Here is a 20,609-nt window from a genome sequence, read left to right as displayed (position 1 = left end):
TAAAGGGCTGCCTATAGTGAAAAGGTTAGCCAAGAGAATTTGAAGTGAGGCCTAACAGTATCTAATACATATTCTGTGTAGTGTATCTATATCTGTGTTTCTACTTAGGAATGTACTAAGCTTCAATGATCTAGCAAAGACCAACAGACATCCTGCAGAGGGAAGTACAAAGCTTGTTCTTCCAAATCTATGCAGAGCATGTAAGCCTGGGGTCTCTCTGTTTGAGCAGTCCCTCAGTGCAACCCCATAGGCTGTGACTCAGGCCTGGTGACCGCAGTGCTGGTCACTCAGATTAAATATAAGAATGAAGTCACAAGGATTTTCTAGTAAAGCAGGCTTTCCCCAGCACCTGCTAGTTTAGACTTGAAGGGCTCATTTTCAATTTTAGCTGGCAAGAGAGCCCACCAGTGTGGGGATGCAGGTGTAGACTGGTATGCTGGGAAGAATAGCACTTTTGTTTGCCTTTCTTTCTCCTCTGTGGTGACTCTGCTGCTTCCACTCTAGCTTTGAGGGAAGAAGGGAAGTGCAGTCATCAAGAAGTGATATAGGTTATTTCCTTGTAAGTATGCCCTTTCTATGACATCTCTCTTTACCTCCTGCAGCATTATAAGGAACCTAAAGGAAAAGGCAAAAAAAAAATCTTTGTATAATAATCTAAAGTGCTGTATTCTCTACCCTGTAATGTTTTTATTAGGCAAACACTTTTGTCAGCTTTTAAATATCCAGGAGCTGGGAATGTTTTGACTGGTTCCAAGGTAAACATTTGTTTTTGAGAGACTAGAGGAAGAAAGACCAGACAGCACAAAGCAAAAAGACTGTCTTTTCTTTCTGAGTAAGAATTACCCCACAAGTTAGGGAGATATCAAACTTCATTTGTTACAATTAGTTGCAAATATGGTTGCAAAAATCATAATGTAATGCAGAGAGGTCCACTAGTTCTTCAGTTAGATCTAGCATGCTAAATACAAACATGAACCCAGTTTGATATTTTGCTTATTGAGTTGGCAGTATTATTTTTGGAATCTCAATTGTACTGGAAATTTAGTAAATGACTATCTGTTTGTCACCATTATCTCCCTTTTGTTTTTTTGAGTGTGTGGCTATGAAGAAATGGGAATGACAAATGATAATTGTTTAGGACTAAAGAACAATAGATGCCATAAATTTCAGTGGAAAGAGTAATAATAACTACTTTTACTCAGATTGTGGAGGTAGTTGTTATTTAGTGTTCTTTCTTCCTTCCTTTCTTTCTTCTCTATGAATGTCTTTAGTTGTTTAGATGTATTCAGGTTACAAGTAAATCATTGAAAAGAAAGGTCAAAGGATTTAATAAGATTTTGTTAATGCTGGGCAGCCCAGGTGGCTCAGTGGTTTAGTGCCACCTTCGGCCCAGGGCCTGATCCTGGAGACACAGGATCAAGTCCCACATCCGGCCCCCTGCATGCAGCCTTGTGTCTCTGCCTCTCTCTCTGTCTCTCATGAATAAATGAATAAAATCTTTAAAAAAAAATTTTGTTCATGTTAATATGTACAAATCATGTGTTTAGATTCCTTCCCAGCACACAAATACAAATATTACTATGTGTATAGACATATAAACAAAAGTAGAGATGATTCAAGCATATGGATATGAGAAGTTATTTTTTTGGTGTTTTTGTTGTTCTTCTCTAAAGAGGCATACAGCCACACTTAGCTGAACACTGGAGTTTTCTTTGTGTCACTGTTGTAAATTAACTTATTGTGATGATCTCCATGAAAACTGATGACAAATTATTTTTGAAAAATGTAGATGCATTCATCATCATCAGCTGTGATCAGCTGCAGTAAAGATGCCCTTTGAAAATGAAGAGTTCTAAATTAAGATGTTTAAAAAGTACAGATAACAAAAACCAAGTGAGAGAAACCCCAAGCTTTTCAAACTTGGTATGTGAATGTGTCCATTTTTAATGAAGAAAATGAGGCCAGCATCAGTTGGGACTTTCTGAAGAACACATTGTACTGTACCAATTAGTGACTCTATTCTCAGGAGACCACAGTGCCGTAGTCCTTCATCCTGCTGCCAGGTGGCGCTGTGTGGTAGTAGGTGCAGTCTTCTGCAAGGAATAAAACGTCTGCTCCTGCCCTCGGTACTTGTACTGCTGACCCTGATAACCGATTCTATTAGAAGTGTAAAAATAAACTTACTTTACAAATTTCTAAGTCATTTCTATATAACTATGCTTAAATAGGTCTTAATCTTTACATTTAATGAGAATCTTCTGTGTTTAGTGAATGCATCTTAAAGAGTGAATAAAAGACTCATGGTTTCCAGAATGCACTAACGTCTTTCATTATAACTGGTGCCTCATGCCTTATAAATACTCTGCTTTGAATATAAATAAAGCAGTATTAAAAATAAAACTCTTTTGTTGCCAATAGAGTGCTTTTTATTTTGGAATAGTAAGAGTAGAAGGAATTTGTAGGCAATGAATACAGGAAATATAACATTAGTTTAACATGTGTAAGCACACACTTAAAATATATATTTTTTGAAAGAAAAGCCTTCAGTATATTTATTTTTTTCTTCCAAGTGAGTATGTGTTTGCCCTTTTTTCCCCCCTAAAATGATTACAGTAATTCTTAAAATGGTCAACTTTCTGGTTGTTTTTTTACCCCCTCTTTCAGCATGATGTAATTTGATGTTTTTTTTCCTTTGTATCATAATGACCTGAGTTTAAAGTTACTCTCAAATTAATCTTCAGACAGAAAGTTTCCAAGACGGTTGAAAAATTATTTTAAAAGTTGGATTTCTTGTTTTACCATTACGAACTTAAATCTCCAAATTGTGTAAATGTGTAAGGTAAATGTAGTTTTGAATATGAAAGACCTATTCGAAATATGAGTCAATGTTAGTGTTTTTCTTTTTTAAGAGATGGCATCTAAAAGATGTGAGCATTTTCACAATCTTTATGAAATAGGACAATTTTTTTCTGGTTGCCAACCTTCTTATCTCTTCTAGTTATCTAGGTACTACAGTGATTAAACAATTTAATTTATGGATGTATCTTGATTGTATTGATATTTATGAAGGTCTCTGGTTTATGGAGGAAATTTCCAGAAGGGAGGCATATTTTAACAGTAATTATTAAATTTCTCATGCAGAATTTATTATGACAATATAAAGAAATCATAGTAGTATGAATCCCAGATTGTGAGTTAGTTTCATAGTGTTTGCAAAAGGAAATATTCGTATCGAATATTAATTGATAGGAACATATTTCTTAGAGGCATTCTTATCAAATATCCATACTATGTTTGCAATAAAATCAAATAGAGATTGGACAAAAGCTGTGGCTTCAAGGAATTTTTAGTTTAACAAATGCCAGCAAATTCTATTCAAAAGTTATTCACAGAACTGGAGGATGCTTATTGCGGAGTTACTGAGAATGGTGTAAATATTTTAGGAAATGAGTTAAAGTGCTTACGAATCTCTGACAGACCACTTAAAATTATATTTCAAGAATAATAGCATGGACAAATGCTCACCATTTATAATTGGGAAAAAAGGTAGGCTATAGAATAGTGTTATAGTCTATGTCTCTATAACATAGGATGAACTTAATTGCATGTGATATATTTTATATTAAAAAGTATATATGTGAGATCAGTTTTAAAGAGAGTCTATAACAAGGTCTAGCATTAGTGTGAAGGATTTGTTGTAATTGAGTTAGGGCAGAATTACTATTTGTTACAAAAGACCAATAACATTTAAAGGAAACAATTGTCAGGTTGAAAACAATTCATCATAGTGAAATAAAGTAATGCAATGAAAGAAGAAATAATAGAATCTCATGATGGGAGCATGGACTCTATATTTGAAAATATTTTGCTGAGAGCACTTTGATACCAGGAACAGATGAAGTGAGTGACCTCACGGGGCTTCTCTAATTTCTGCGATTCCATAACAGAGCACTCTGAAAGTACCTTGCTTATGACACTTCTGGATTTACATTTTACCACGTAATGAACTGCTGAATGATTTTGGTCGAAACAGTTTCCCTATTATTGCACGAGCCATCTCATTATTGAATGGAACAACCCCTATGTGCTCCACAAAGCTCAAAACCGGAACTTGACTGTAATGATTTTCTAAGTTCATTCCATAATCAGTGGTGCAATGCTTCATATTCATACCCATAAATATGAAAGGTCCTGGTGACTCCACATGTGACCAATATTATATGCTATTGAAATTATGCAATTTATTTCTGTAAAATACAAAAAATGACCAGACTGATATGGAAACCACAGAATGCAGGTTTTCTTCTTATTAGCACTCCTTCTGCCCCCATCTCATACAGTGCCCAATTTAGGACAAAGACAAAACGAAAGTGTATCTTGAATATGCATCACAGGTTCCAAAAATGAAAAGAAATTGGATTTGGATAGCACTTACTCAATAGACAGATATGATACATGGTAAGAAGGTGCACTGTCTGCCCTGTGATAGATTAAACTACTTTGTAGGAAAATTACTGTGAGCCAGTCACCACCACCACCGTGGCTAAATCTTTAATAAAATTCTCTTCCATATTCAGGAGTGAGGTATGAAGTACACAATAAGCAGAGTGAAGTAGAGTGCCATTTATCAAACACCGGCCAGGTCTGTAATCTTCTGCTTTATCCCTTCTTTGTACTTTATTTGTCTTTATTGTTGCGAGGAGGGATATTTACCAAGAGCAGTGGGCATGAAGCCCATAAACCTCCTCCTTCCTCTCTTTCTCTCTTTCTTATTCCCCCCTGTCAGCCTTGTCAGTGTAATTTGTTTGTTTCCTTCTAGGTGGTCCTTTGCTTGTTTGGCGTTCTTTTCTCTCTTCCTTTTCTCTGCCTTTCTTTGCAATGTGCATTCATGCAATGGGAAATGACACCAAAGCTACTGGAATATGCAACGGGAATGCTAACAGCTACCATGAAGGACTGTCCAGGATGCATTCGGTAATGATTTTGAATGCCTCTTGGCAAGATAGCAGTGTTAAAATGTTGTAGACAGCCCCTGGGTGGCAGTGCATAGCCAGTCCTGATGCCAACAAAAGCATTTTCAATGTAAAGATTTTATATGTGTGTGTTTACATATGACATATAGGATGCATGTGTTTATATGCATGCATGTACACACGACACCTGTATACATAATATGTCTGTATGATATATTTGTATATATATGTATATAATATATAGATATATGTCTACATAAGATGTGTTTATAACCTGTATGTGTATGTATGATATATGTATGTCTATGTGTGTACATTGTATGTGTGTATACATATATGCATTACATATTTATCCATCTACCCAAAACTAGTTAAAAAGTAACTCTCTTTGAAAGGTATAAACTCTGATTTACCCCACGTTTCTTAAGTGCAGTAATGGCAATAACTAAAATAACTTGTATCTTTTTTTAATCTAATGCTAAAAAGGTTCTAGATATCCCAGTCATATAATGACATCTAAATTATCTTTAAAATCATGCAAATATGGTTCTGATGCAGTGGAAGACTTCAGAGGATAGTGAGAGTATGGCTAGAGGTGTTTTGTGCCCCTCAGTCTGCACACTGCCAGTCTATGCAGCAGCCTTGGGGGTATATTATTTTTAGTACTATTATAACCCTTTTTTATTATTTGAATAGCAGTTTTATGACAAAACATTTATATTCAGGCTGCCTTTGTACTTGACTGAAAGAGAGCAATCATGGAGAGTGATAAGGCAACAATGGTAATGATAACTGCATTTATAAAGACGTACAGAATTTAAACAGGAGTGCTAAAATAGACTGACGATAGTTCTCTACCTGAACCTGGAGCAGAGATGGGCAAGGTTCTTGTGGTTGAGATGTCTTTGCTATTTGGGGGCAGATGACAATGTGTATGTGTATGTATGTATGTGTGTGTGTGTGTGTGTGTTTTCCTATGTCATTGTTTCTTCCTTTTAGTTAAATGTACTTGATATGTAGATGAATGGGTAGCAATAACAACATAGGGCCATTTTGTATTCAGATTAACTATTACCATAATTTTGTCAGATTATGATTCAATGCAACTGCATTTCTGAATAAACTATTCAACTCAAGTATTAGTTCTTAGAAAAGCTGAAATTTTTTTTGCTCTTATTTAGCATTGGTCTATTTATCTGTCTCCTGAGGATCTACCTCTTATGAAAAATTGACAATTTACCTTGTGAAAGAAAGGAGTATGGGAATAGGAAGGGACCCTGTATCTTTAAACATATTTCAACAACAAGAAGTCATTCTGTTTACCTGATACCAATGTTTTCCATATATTTTTATAATTTCATTCATTTTCCTTATTCCTGACGTTCTGACCAGAAGTAAAAGCTAAGATACTTCTGGTCCAGTTACATTCCTTTGTTTTTTATCTTTAAATATGTTGTAAGTATTAACATAATTAATAAAACATAATAAAAAGGATTGACATTGTGCAGTTGCCTTGTGCTGTACATAAAACTGAAACTATACAATGTGGGATAGAAATAGTATCTCCTCTTCACAAGATATCCCGAAGGTCTCTTAAAATCAGCCATACATTGCCAAAGTCTGTATTCTGTCTTCCTTTGGCTCTTCTTTTCTTCAGCAAAGTTATTAACTTCTACATGAAAGGAAAAAAATCAATTTACTTGCATTCCACCTTGATTCAAAAAGAAATTAGGTGGCTTACAAAGATACATACCATAAATCTAAAACTATGAGAGGGAAATGAAGCCAAGAGAAAGCCAGGGAAGGGAAAGGGTGGAGCATGTAGTGTAACTATGGAACCAAATGCCCACTCTAAAGCCCTGTATACTGGCTACCTGTGGGCCACATGTTTAGTCCTCAGCTCTTTAACAGCCAACACAAAGATGGAACTAATTCCAGGATGCACAGAGTCAGCATCAAGAAAAGAAACGTATTCTTCAGGAGATGTGCAACTATTCCAGATACACAGGCTCATAGGAAATTTGACTCCTTGGTCTTCATAGAACATTGTGTAATTCAGAGAAATATGTTTAACTGTAAACTATAGTCAACACACGCACACTAGTATGTTATACGTTATATAATATCTTGGTAAAGGAAGTCAGTGAAAGCAAGTCTAGGGTTGTTCATTTATTCAATAGTTACGTTTTGAGTGTCTCCTGTGAGTTATCTGGCACTGAAACAGGTGTGGAATGGTAATGTAAGAGATGTAGCCCCTGCTCTCATCAAACTTACAATCTTTCCTTGACAATTGACATTGAAAAATTAGTTATATGTATGCAATGAAAAGTCCTGCAGGTGGTCAGTAGGAGAAGGTTCAGGTTATGTCTGTTGGTCTAACTTAACCCAGGGACAGATATCACAAATACAGGGACATAATAAAATTTGGATAGCTCTGTAAAAATTACAGTTCTATGAATCCAGCTTTTAATTTGGGTCAAATAGTGGTGAGTTGAAGATTGTACCTCCTGATGAGAGTCTGAAAAGTTCTTTTATTCTCTGTTGCCACTTGGGAGCAAAGCCACCATGACTCAGCAATCAGCTGACCTGTGATCAGAAGACAATAAAAATATAATTTAATATTTATCCATATTCTATTTGTCCATATGGGTGAAAAAAGAAAGAGGTGTTTACATATGCATTTTGGTGCTTAATTCTTCCATTATGAGCTTCTTATCTTTTATGACATGTTTAGTATTTTTTGTAAGCTTTATGCTAGAGTTTAATTCACATATTAACCTGTGTCTTTAGAATTTTTAAACACAGTTGCTAACAACAACCACTATTAACAGCATGTTTCAGAAAAGATATTGTTTAGATGGAATAGTTATATACCAGGAAAATGCATATTCTATTTGGAAAATAGCATTTTATGACATGAAGGAAATTATTTCTTCATCAATAATCTACTTGGACTACAAATGCTCCTGTTGCATTTTATTTAACTTTAAAAAATATTATTCAGCATAGTTTCACTTTAAAATATAGTGGTACATTTCAAATGATCTATTGATTCTGTGTTTCCCTAAGAATGGCCATGTTTGTTTTTAGAAATCCATAGTTATTTCCCTTCACATGACTTATTTGTTCCTCTTTTGGACCTGGTTGTAAACACAGAAAGAGGGAGGAGAATTATGTCTAGTGAAAGGATTATGAATCCAATGATAAAAGGATGAAAAAAAAAACCCCAAAATCTTAGTGGATTCTACTTTCATGGTAAAATAGAATACCTAGTTAGTAGTAACTGCTTTTAGATAACAGACCACACAATTTATCAGGAAGACAGTTACTATTTAGCATGAATTTACAAACATGGAAGAGATCTGGCAACTTCACCCAGAAAAGTAATTCACAAGTCTAACTATTTTGATTTGTAGCCTTCCTTTCTTGCCTCACTTACATACACAGGCCCTGTAGCCCACCCAACATTTCTTCTTCTTCATCATCTACTCCCCCCCTCCCTCCTCCTCCTTCTTCTTATTCATTCTTCATTCTTCTTTTTTGCTCCCAAGTAATGGGATAAAGAAATTATTACTATTCACTTGAGTATAGAGAGGTTTAGAAGTGCTCTGTGTGAGGTAACAGAACTTATTTCCTACACACTCTTATATTAAAGGAAGCAGGATTTCTTTCTTTAAAGTGGTTATGTCTGTAAGAAATGGGATAGGAAATAGACAATAATTTCATCTATTTTCTGAGTAACCTAGAAATCTAGTTTCATGTAGTTTTTGGATGAAAAAACTAGAAATTTCTAGTTCTGAAGTTTTAGTTCTTCTAATTCTAAAGATCTAGAAACTTCTTGATCTTTAGAATATTCTTAGAATAAAAGTCTTCATGCTGCTCTCCATTTCCCCCCCAACCTCCCTTCCCGAACCTCATCCCATGACAGTCTATAAAGCTGTCTGAGAAACACAGAGAATATGTCCCCTTTCCTCCCTTTCACAGAAATATTAACATTCTTTTTCACACTTTTACAGACTGGTTCTGGGAAAGCCAACTAATTTGGTTCTGCCTGCCTCTTAAGAAACAAACAAAAATGATATTTCTTCCCCTGGGCCATTTTAGTTCATGTTTATTGTTAAATTTAAGTCTTTCTTGGGGCTTAAAAACAGTGGTACAGAAGTGCATCCAAACCTTTTATGAAGAGCATTTAGACTAACTAGACATGGGCATGCAGAATATTAAGCACAAACCTGAGGTTCCCCTATTGTTGCCTAACACCTATTGAATGTAGCCACTATTAATTCTTCATTGGCCTTTGGTTTCTTAGCTTACAAAAAACTATTATGTACAATGGGTAAATGGGCTCTATAGCTACCTAAAGCCTATGTCAATTCTTAAAAATGAAGGATGGCTCTACTCTATGGCATAATACGGTTTCTTTGAACATTAGGGATTCTGGTCTAAACTCATGCATAATTAGTTATACTGTAAAACTAAATAGATTTTCTTCTGGGTGGCAGGTTCCTTTCAGGCACATAATGACAGAAAAATAGATTTGTTTCTTCAGATCCTTTTGTTTCCTCTTTAGCTTCCTTAGCAAAAGCTTTTTTGCACAATGGAATGCATTCCTACTAGACCCCACTGGGGAAGACTTAAATGTTAACCATATTAGGACACCGAGAAGCAATAAACATAAGTTAGGTATAAGAAAAGAAAAAAATGATATGTGAAATGAAAAGAAAGATAAAGCGACTAAGAAAGTGGGAAGGAAGCAGAGAAGAGAAAGAAGAAATTGTTCCTAATCTATTTACAAAGCAAAAGTCCCAAAATGGCACTCTATTTCCAGAAAGATAAATTTTTACATGGACAAACATTTCACTTTTTGAGAAAAGAGATTATATTAGAAACTTTGAAATATTTGTCTTCAGGTAAGAAATGTTGCCCTGGGGGCAGCCCCGGTGGCTCAGCGGTTTAGCGCTGCCTTCAGCCCAGGGCGTGATCCTGGAGACCCGGGGATCGAGTCCCTGCATGGAGCCTGCTTCTCTCTCTGCCTGTGTCTCTGTCTCTCAGTCTCTCTCTGTGTCTCTCATGAATAAATAAATAAAATCTTAAAAAAAAGTGTTGCCCTGTGAAATGGGATTTAGTAACTTTTTAATCAAAATAAGATGTTCACAGAATAAGAAATGATTGGGAATATCATTGCTGAAACAGGGACAAACTGTCTTTTTTTTTTTTAAGACAAGTAGCAATAATTGTTATATTTTAGACATCCTTTTCTTTCCTAAAGAATTGTAATTGTGAAGATGTTGTGAATAAGTTGCATTGGTAAAGAGTTAAAAGGTACTTGAATTTCAAGGATAAGGATCTCCTCCTCCCCTTGCCCTACTTGTTTGTTTGTTTGTTTTGGAAAAAGATGACATAAGTTTTATTTTGTGGCCAGAAAGACAGGTCTTAAATGTCTTAGCTGATAACCAAAAACAGTATTTCAAGCTCAGTCAAATAAATTCCTTAAAGAGATAGGGAATTACCAAGTAGCAGGTAAGTATCAACTTTAATACATCAAGTTCTCTTGCCTCTGTTTTTTCTTTGTTCTGTGTACACTCTCTGTGTACATGTGAAATATGATGTCAGATCCAAGAGATGGTATTAAAATAGGTAACATGGCAGCATGCTGTTTGATCTTCAGGAGTACCCTGTGCTTACATCCCTAAATGCTGCATTGAAAATTTTAATACCAATAGTTTTGCAAGACTAATTTGCCCACTGCATACAAATCACAAACAACACCAATTCTGGTTAGCTATCTAGTGGGATTTGATAGTGACAGTTCTATTGTGTAGCTCTTTCTTTCTTTCTTTCTTTCTTTCTTTCTTTCTTTCTTTCTTTCTTTCTTTCTTTCTTTTTCTTTCTTTCTTCTTTCCTCTTTCTTTCGATTATTTTTAAAAATTTATTTATTCATGAGAGATATAGAGAGGCAGAGACATAGGCAGAGGGAGATGCAGGCTCTCCGTGGCGAGCCTGATGAAAGACTCCATCCCAGGATCCGGGGATCACGACCTGAACCAAAGGCAGACACTCAACCGCTGAGCCACCCAGGTGCCCCTTGTAGAGCTTTCAAAAAAGCCACACTATTCACAAAGTTTTTACCTACCTTTGATGTATGATGTTTAGGTGGAAGTACTAGTGGATGTGGGAGGATAGGCAAAAGTCTAGTAATATACACTCACAGATATTTAACCCACATAAAATTCTAATTGTAGAATCTTAGAACTGGCAGTGTTCTTAAAGGTCATTAACTCTAATCCCCATATTGTAGGGATGAAAAAATGAGGCTTAAAATGGAATTCTCAAGACCCCGTTATTAGAAGAATAAATAGTAGAAATTATGTCTTAAAAACTAAACTTTGCTTCTTTTTTTTTCAAGGCTTTGGCCTCTTCAGTGATACGATTTTCCTCCTACTTATATATTACTTTTTGAATATAGGCTGAGTGAAAACATAAATGTTGTGATTCCCTTCTGCACAAAATTATCTCTGACTACTTGTATGATTAACTCTGAGTATTTGGTTTACATATAACATTTCTTAGGAAGCAATTCCTAAAAATACACTTTTATTTATTTTTGCCTATCTTAGGTTTATAGAATTATAGAAATGAAAATAAATTTCTAATGTATCAACTCAATTTAACTCTATTTTACAAACGAGGAAATTGAGGCTCAGAGAGATTTTGTCACTTTGCACTAGGTTCATAGCCCTTAATGATCAAGCAAGTACTAAAATGCCAGGTCTCAGGACTCAGTCCATTGCCCTTCATACTCTAATGCATTACATTCATTCCATTTATATTTTATAAAAAATTAAATTATGAAATATTTCAAGCATGAAGAAAAATATGAATAAAAGAGAAAAGAGAATAATACAACTAATACCCATGAATACTAGGGTTTTTAAAATCATAATGTTTTGCTCTATTTGCTTCAGACCATTTTGTCTCTTCATTTTCAGGAATAAAGCAGATACAATTTAGCCCTCTGTGTACACCTCTCCCACTTCCCCCTTATATTTTTATTTTAATATGTAACTTTCCAACTTTTGTTTAGAAAAATTTCAAATATACAGAAAAGTAGAAAGAATCTTATAGTGATCCTCATGTAACTACCATTTAGGTGGGTCGTCTATTAACATTTTACTCTATTGCTTTGTCACACATCTATTCATTTAGTTGTTCCTACATTCTTCATTCATCTATTTTTTGATGCATTTCCAATAAAAGTGCAGACATCAGACACTTTCCCCTAATAGCTAGCATGCATGTCACTAGTGAGTGTTCTATTTGTTTACATTTTTTTCTTTTGTGTAAAGTTTACATACAATAAAATACACAATTCTTAAGTGTACATTGAGTTTTGACAATTGTATGTACCTGTATAGCCATCCCTAGGATCATGCTGTGGAACACTATCATCACCCTAGAAAATTCCTTCATGTCCCTTCTCAGTCAATCCCTGCCCCAACCCACTTAAAACCAGCTACCTTTCTGATATTTTCCAGTATAGATCAATTTTACCTGTTTTAGAATAGAACATAAATGGGATTACATAGTATGTTTAGTTTTGTGCAGAACTTTTTTCATTCACCATGTTTTTGAGATATATACATACTCAGGTGTATCAGCAGTCAGTTCCTGTTTATTGCCAGCTAGTATTTCATTGCATGGTTGAATTGTGGTTTATCCACTCTCCTTTTGTTAGAATGTAGGCTTTCTTATTTTTGTCTGTTACAATAAAACTTCTATGATAGCCACTCCAGCCTTATACTTATTATTTAAATGGTACATCTTTTCCTATCCATTTAATTTTAAACTATCTGTGTCTTAGTATTTAAAACTCATCTCATATGGGGCACCTGGGTGGCTCAGCAGTTGAGCATCTGCCTTTGGCTCTGGTCGTGATCCCCGGATTCTGGGATCGAGTCCCGCATTGGGCTCCCTGCAGGGAGCCTGCTTCCCTCTCTGCCTATGTCTCTGCCTCTCTCTCTGTGTCTCTCATGAAAAATAAATAAAATCTTAAAAAAAAAAAGTTCATCTCATATACACAGCATAGATTTGGGTCTTGCTTTTTAAAAATACTCTGACAATCTCTGTTTCTTTATTGAAATTAACATGCCTACACTTAAATGTAATTATTAATGTTGTTGGACTTAGGTCACCATTTTAAAAAAATTGTCTTCCATTTTGACCCCTCTGATTTTTATTATTCTGTTTTTACTTTGCTGTCTTATTTTCTACTATAGAAATGTTTTTAGGATTTTCAAAATTCCATTTATATGTGTTTAATGGTTACTTTGGGAATTACAATGTATATCATTATTTTTTCACAGTTTAATTAGCATTAATATTGTATTACTTTAAAATGTAGAAACTTGGGCAGCCAGGGTGGCTCAGCGGTTTAGCGCTGCCTTCAGCCCAGGGTGTGATCCTGGAGACCTGGGATCAAGTCCCACGTCAGGTTCCCTGCATGGAGCCTGCTTCTCCCTCTGCCTGTGTCTCTGCCTCTCTCTCTCTCTGTCCCTCTCTGTCTCTCTCTCTCTCTCTATTTATTTCATGAATAAATAAATAAAATCTTAAATAAAATAAAGTAAAATGTAGAAGCTTTGCAACCGTATAGCCTATTTACCACTTCCCACTCTATGCATATAAAATTTGTGTATTGTTTTTGCCTTATACTTTTCAGTTGCTACAGGAGGAAATGTTCAATGCAAGATCATTTTTGAAAATTCTTTTTTTTTAAAGATTTTGTTTATTTATTCATGATAGAGAGAGAGAGAGAGAAAGAGAGAGAGAGGCAGAGACACAGGCAGAGGGAGAAGCACGCTCCAGGGCAGCTCGGGTGGCTCAGCAGTTTAGCGCCGCCTTCAGCCCAGGGCGTGATCCTGGAGACTCAGGATCGGAGTCCCACGTCAGGCTCCCTGCATGGAGCCTGCTTCTTCCTCTGCCTGTGTCTCTGCCTCTCTCTCTCTCTCTCTCTCCTCTCTGTGTATTCTAATGAATAAATAAATAAAATCTTAAAAAAAAAAAAAAAAAAAGAAGAAGCAGATTCCATGCAGGAAGCCTGACATGGGACTCGATCCCAGGTCTCCAGGATCCCGCCCTGGGCCGAAGGCTGGCAGTAAACCACTGAGCCACCCAGGGATCCCCTGAAAATTCTTAATTTCTTTAAAGAAAGAAAAAGGAAACTAAGAAGAAATTATGAATGAAATAGTATAACTAAGAATTAAAGCTATGAAGTAGCATGAAATCTTAATAACCTATGATAATAGTATAATAATAAGTAATCTATAATAATTAAAAGAAGAGAATAAATAATTTTCTCAAAAACTGTGGAAGATTATGAATGAGATCAAAGACAAAAACATTTTAAAGTTTACATTCTTAATTCTAATGTTTAAGTGAAGAAGATACATGACACAATCTTTTCTGACTGATTTGCTGAAAAAATAATCAGTTATCAAAAAAAAGTTTTCAGAAGCTGCACCAAGATTCTTTTTTTCCATCATATAGGGCTGAGACAGGGTGGCGGAAAGAATCAAACAGGCCAACCAATTATTTGGCCAATGGTTTTATAACTTTGTAGTCAGGCAAGATCACAAAAGGGTCTTTGTCCTTTGGGGACCCAGGACTGATGATGGCTATCCTATGACTAGGTCAGTTGGTAGGACTAAAATTAACTGTAGTGGTACTTTACTTATGTAGGTAGGGAAACAGCAGTGGGTTCAGCCACTTTATTCAACTCCTTTTGTGAAGTCAGAAGTTGACTGGCCTTGTGTGGAAAAATCAATAAGACATTTATAAACCTTCATGAAAAAAAAAAGATTTTTGAAAGGGGAATATGTCGGTTACATGGAGAGATGACCCTGTGTGAAGGTGGGAAGGGTTAGAGTAAGCGGATTAAGCTGCAGTGAGTACAGGGAACACACGCCAGTATTTTTGATTTATGTTAGCGTTCATGTAGTGAGCACTATCTGGAGAATAGCGGTGCTTTTCAAACTCTGTTGATGAAACCCTGCACACACATTGCAGCACTGGGAAGCTGCTGGAGTGTGCTATGCTGAATGATTCTGTTTGGGGGTAGCTGATGATCCTTTTATTTCTTCAGGGATGCCTGGTCAAATCTTTAGAGTTGGGATAGATGATATTTTGGCTTAAACTTCCTGCTTTTTTAAATTCCTGCACAGCTACATTTATTGGTGTGTCTAACTTTTAGATTTGAATGTTTGACCCTCTTCCTCTCTTTTTCCCTCATTGCTTTCACTTCTGCATGATTATTTAGGATGAGTCTAGTTGTCCTGGACATGTCAAGTTATCAAATATATGACACTCGTTTATTTTAGCTTTGGTAAAAATTTTGGTAAAAATTTTAACTGATCTGCATTTGTGCAACACTTTTAGTGCCCTGTAATTTTGTTTTTCTTAATTATGCTAAGGATATTAATTCCTATAGAATAAATTATTATTGGATTCAGAAATAAAGGAATCTAGATCTACAGCTGCTTTATGAATGCATGCCTCTCCACTGAAGAATGTTTAGCATTATAGGAATTGAGTATATTTGGTCAAAGTGCAAACATGTTGGTATGAGACACTGCACAAGTGGATGGGCCTTTCGGCTAAATCTGCCTGTATGCCCCTAGAAGCTTTCTTGTTGTATCTTATATGATTTTCACTGCTGAAGCTGCTTTTTAATTTGTAAATGTGGAATGGGCTGGATCAAAGTCTTAGAAGATTTAAGGAATCTAATCCAATTTGATGTAGAGCAAAACACAATTTAAAATCTAAATAATTCCCAAACTCAAGAAGCTGCTTTCTGATCTACCTTCTTTTCCAATCTTCACAAAGTGAGATTCTTGCTTTAATTTTCTCTTCCCAAGATAGGCAACTCTTCTATGCATCTCTCTGGCAACCTTAAAAAAATTACCCTTGCACTGGTTCATTTGATTTAGTGGTCTGGAAATTTGAAAATGAGGTTGTCTGTTAAAGGTGACCCCCTGCAGTGGCTTTGGCAGCATGGGGTGTTCCGGAGCAGGGAACAACAATGGCAGGAAGCCCCCTGAAATAGCAGTAGTGCTGACATGATTGGGCAGAGCAGTAAAGGCTGATTTCCTTACACTGAAGCTCTCCTGCCCCAGGCGTCTTCCTCTGACTGTCACCCCATTAATGCACAGCAATCGCTAGACAGTCTCCAAGTCATCACCTTCTGAAAAACAACAGATGGGTTAACTGGCTTGAGGTCACTCAATGAGTCAGGAGCTGAGCTGGGGTTAAGTCCCCAGTCTCCTCATACCCAACCTGGTACAGGACCAAATGTATAGGCTATGGCTCCATCAGCATTTCTAATGCTTGGGGAGCAAGCTCATTAAAACGGCTCTAAACTGATTAAACCAGGTTTATATCCACTTTCTCTTTTGTCCCTCTCTCTGTCCCTCTCTTCTTATTTTCTCCCTTCCTTCCAAAAAATATCCTCACTTGATCATGCACCACTTTCTATATATATCAGCAAAGATGCCTTCTAATTATACTGTCTGCTTCTCTTTGTAGTCTCCTTATATCAAATGATAATATTCCTGTATCTCATCACATTTCATCATTAAAACTATAAAATTGGAAATTAAAACATTACAAGGTTTACTCTGAGTTTTAGAAGAGGATTTTTTTTTTCTTAAATGACTGTTCTGATTCTGTATGTGGGTTGCTACATTTAAGTAGCAGCTACTCTTTTGATTATGTGTGGGGAGAAAGCAGATCTGATATCTGCACACAAGAAAAAAAGTGACTTTAGTTAGTAAGTTCAGACTGTTGAACTTACAACCAAGCTTTTATCCAAAGGCACTTGAAAGATATCAAAATTAGCCACTGAGTTTAAGTACTTCATTCTGACCAATTGCAAAACTGAATCAAGGTCATAAAAGAGAGACCAACAAATGTGGGATGGGGAGGAGGGGGAGAAAAAGGCAGAGAGCAGGGTGAAAGAATAAAGTTTTAAAAAATGGGATTAATTTTATAAGCGATTTGGAAAGATGGATAATAGACTTGATTGTGAATGACAGCCTCTTGAATCAGTGGTTTGTAATCTTTTTTAAAATTTAAAAATTTTTTGTTTCTAGACCTGGTCTCTGAATAAAGTTTAATAATGTCATGAGCTCTCTCCCCAGAAACATACATATGTTTTTATCATACACAATTTTTTGAATACAATTTTAGATATTAAACTCCCTTAAAGCCCATTCAAGGCGATAGGTTAAGAAATCTTAATTGAAGCAAATAGAAAAAAAAATCTAGGGGAAAACCCCCAAACAAAATATTTCTGAATAGTATTGGACTTAAACGGGATTTTTAGCTAAACCGTGGACTTCTGACTCACTTTCTAATATATCACCTTACTAATTATAAAAGCTACCGACACTTGCTTTTGAAATTCTCAGCCCTCTTATGCTGTTGCTCTATAAAACAGGGTTCTCAATTAATTAGTATCATCATAGAATTAAGCAGTGAAAGGAATTGTGAGAAGTTATTTGAATTTATAATACAACCCTTGGCCATTAGATTAGGACAAACTTAAAACCATTCTAAAAAGTGAAATTACTATTAAAAATTTCCAAAGAAAATTCTGCAACTATTCTCAATATTAATGTCAATGTCTAATACTTTTCTGTAAGAAAAATAATTTTTTCTTTATATCTGACCTAAATTCTTCATACTTCATATTAAATAGTTATTTTTTTATCATCACTGGGAATTGAACACAGCTGGTCAACAACTTCTGCGTGGCACGGCTCAGAGCCGTACCTTATTTTTTTAATCAACTAAAATATGTAGATAATAGGTTGTTTTGATTGTATATTTAGTCTTGATCAGCTCCTAAAAGATTTCGCTGTGATTTAAACTCCTTGAATTTCAGCTTACGAACCAGAGTTTCTTTGGAACAAGCAAAACATGTTAAAATAGCAATTACTCTTGTAATTGCAAATAGCTGAAAGTTCCTGGATTTTTGATGCTCTTATTCTAGGTTTGATTTTCAATATGTTTTTGATTGCCTCCCTCAAATTTCTTTGCATTTTCTTGTAGTTTTATTTTTTAAAAAATCATGTTTATGGTTTTAAGCTCATCAGGGGAAGAAATGGAAGTCAGTTGGGGGATGAAATAGGAAGGAAGCAAAAGAAAAAATTTCCAATCTTTTAAGATGCTATATTCTTTTAGAGAATTCCATTCAAACGAGAGTATTTTCCTGACCACTTTATGTTCATTTTCAATTAATATGTTCATTAGACTTGCTTGTGGATTCTTTGCAAATTCAACCTGAGTTAGAGTTAAAGGTTCTAAGCTTTCATCAGTGAAAGGAATAAGTTGGGTTTTTGTTCCCCACTCTACCTTTCTTTTCTAAAAATGTCTGAAAGAAGTTTTTCATATTTCCATGACATTCTTGTTACTAAGCCATTGATCCTTTCAAGTGTGACACACAGTACAGTATTCCTTATTGGGAGATTTGTCTTCAGTATCTCTGTAGGTTAATCCGAATAGCATATGCTCTATTCAAAGGATCTCTTTTAGTACTTTTCTGTTTCCTAATCATGGCCTTATATATTGACTTCAGGTCTTAACTACAATTCCCTTTGCTGGATACAGTGTTTATAATTTAAGGACACATTTTAAATTGCCTTAGCAAGATATTAATTAAAAACAGAAATTCTCTGAATCATTCTTGTGCATTTCTTTTCTTATGAATTATTTTAACATCTCATACTCAGTTGCAGCAGATGACATAAGATCACAGTCTCGCAAACACACATGATAAACGTAATGCAACAATATTAGAAATCAATAGTGTGTGTTTTATTGTATACTGTATCTAAAATATACAATAGGGTGACTTACATAAATCATTTATTCCCAGTCATGATTGATGACCTCATAACTCACGAGTGACGGGGCAAAGCAGAGCCCCAAACGAGTTATGAAATGTCATCAATAATAAGTGGAAACAAATGATTTATCCAGTGTCACAGCCCATTGTATGTTCAGTTTATGCAACAGCAGTTAATGATAAAAACACCCCAAATGGGTGCAGCTTGTATTTTATCCATCATATATGCACATGCTCTTCCTACACTATTTTACACTAGGTTAGTGCTTATTGTCCATGAAGAAAATGATCAAGGTTGAAATAGGAAAGTGAGTTGATAGAGAAGATATGATCTTTATATATATATATAAATCCTTTTGGAATCCCTTTCCTCTTGACTAGGTTTTTCCTCTTATATTCTTCTTAAAAAAATCTATCCCCATTTCTAGCAAGGAAAACAGAAAAGAAGAATATCTGCAGCTATATAACTCAACTGATTTATTTTTCAGTTGACATTCTAGAAGAAAGAAAGCATGATTTTTAAAGTTAAAGGATGTTATATGACTTTAACACTATTTTTTTCTTATGTTTTTCCTGACTATATAGATTAGGATGAAGGAGTTTTATATTTCCATATTCAAAGGTAGTTTTGTGACCATATCCTATGCATCCTATGTATGTTTGGAAGTCCTGCATGTTTCATATAGAAATCTTATTTGCAACATTAATATACAGCTATACTCTCATTACAAATTTAGAGATATGTTTCACTGATGTTAGGAATATTGGTGGTTGCCAGAAGCTTGTCTTTGAGGTTAATTTTACGAGGTTCCAGTTCTAGTTCCTCAAAATGATATTAACTTTTGGGGAAAAAATACCATTTAAAGAGAATGAACTGAAATAAAAGTCTGTCCCTTGTGACACCCTCCTTCAATATTTATAATATTGACTCAGAGAACCCCAGAATCTTGTTAGATAGAACTTTATTAAGTGAATTTAAGAGACTGTAATATGGGTATCATGCTGTGCTGGTTGTTGCACAAAGTTAAGCAAATCTAGCTTTTACTTGAAATGAACAAATTAGACAAAGGGTAAAGGGGCAATTAGACGTACAAATATCTTTGTGAGTCTTAGCAGTTATGGAAAACACATACTGTTTGTAGGTATTGTATGAAAGCAAATGTGTGTCAAGCTCTACATCTCCCTTTTGATTCCTCCAGAATATATTTCCAAAATATACCCTGAATCTGCCTACGTTTTCAAATATCCCCTGTCATCATTGTAGTCTAAGCAAGTATCTTTTCTCCTCTGAACTGTCTTGTTTGGAAGCGCCCAAACTTGATTGTCTATTTCCTCTCTCCCATCAACATATTCTGCATATAGCAACCCTGAGTGATCTAAAACTACAGCACTCCCTGATGTAGCTCTTCAATGTCTGCACAATACATTTAGAATAAATCTAAACTCCTCTAACTGAATTGATAAGTGGTCCCTATATAACTCTCCAGCCTCATCATAATCCATTTTCCCTCTCATTTTGGCCACATGTTCTTTTTTCATTTACCCATAGGGGCTGGCTGAGCTCCTTACTGCTTTAGCATCTTTTCCTGTCCTATTCCCTTTGCTTGGAATTTGTCCTTTGGCCTGGTTATCATCTGCTCATCATTCAGATTTCTACTACTAATTTCTGCTCTGAATTTTGTTCTAAATCAGGCCCCCAATGCAATGTGTCAGTCTACTTTTCCTTACCAATGTCT

At 35.4% G+C, this 20,609-nt stretch overlaps 1 protein-coding gene and 1 long non-coding RNA gene across 2 annotated transcripts in view; one reads left to right on the top strand and one right to left on the bottom strand.

Annotated features, from left to right (window-relative positions):
- Positions 1–20,609, top strand: part of LOC144316684 (uncharacterized) — a 507,527-nt gene that overhangs the window by 188,347 nt on the left and 298,571 nt on the right. The window lies entirely within an intron of this gene.
- Positions 5,285–20,609, bottom strand: part of LOC144317094 (uncharacterized) — a 38,375-nt gene continuing 23,050 nt past the window's right edge. The window contains exons 5-7 of the long non-coding RNA XR_013382978.1: positions 16,121–16,209; positions 7,478–7,559; positions 5,285–6,645 (exon numbers count right to left, since the gene is read on the bottom strand). This is a non-coding gene — a long non-coding RNA (uncharacterized LOC144317094). The remainder of the gene's footprint in view (positions 6,646–7,477; positions 7,560–16,120; positions 16,210–20,609) is intronic.

Source organism: Canis aureus, chromosome 7 (genome assembly GCF_053574225.1).
Source record: "Canis aureus isolate CA01 chromosome 7, VMU_Caureus_v.1.0, whole genome shotgun sequence".
Classification (NCBI taxonomy): Eukaryota; Metazoa; Chordata; class Mammalia; order Carnivora; family Canidae; genus Canis; species Canis aureus.
Note: the sequence above shows the minus strand (reverse complement) of the source record. Positions and strands in the feature narration are given on the sequence as shown.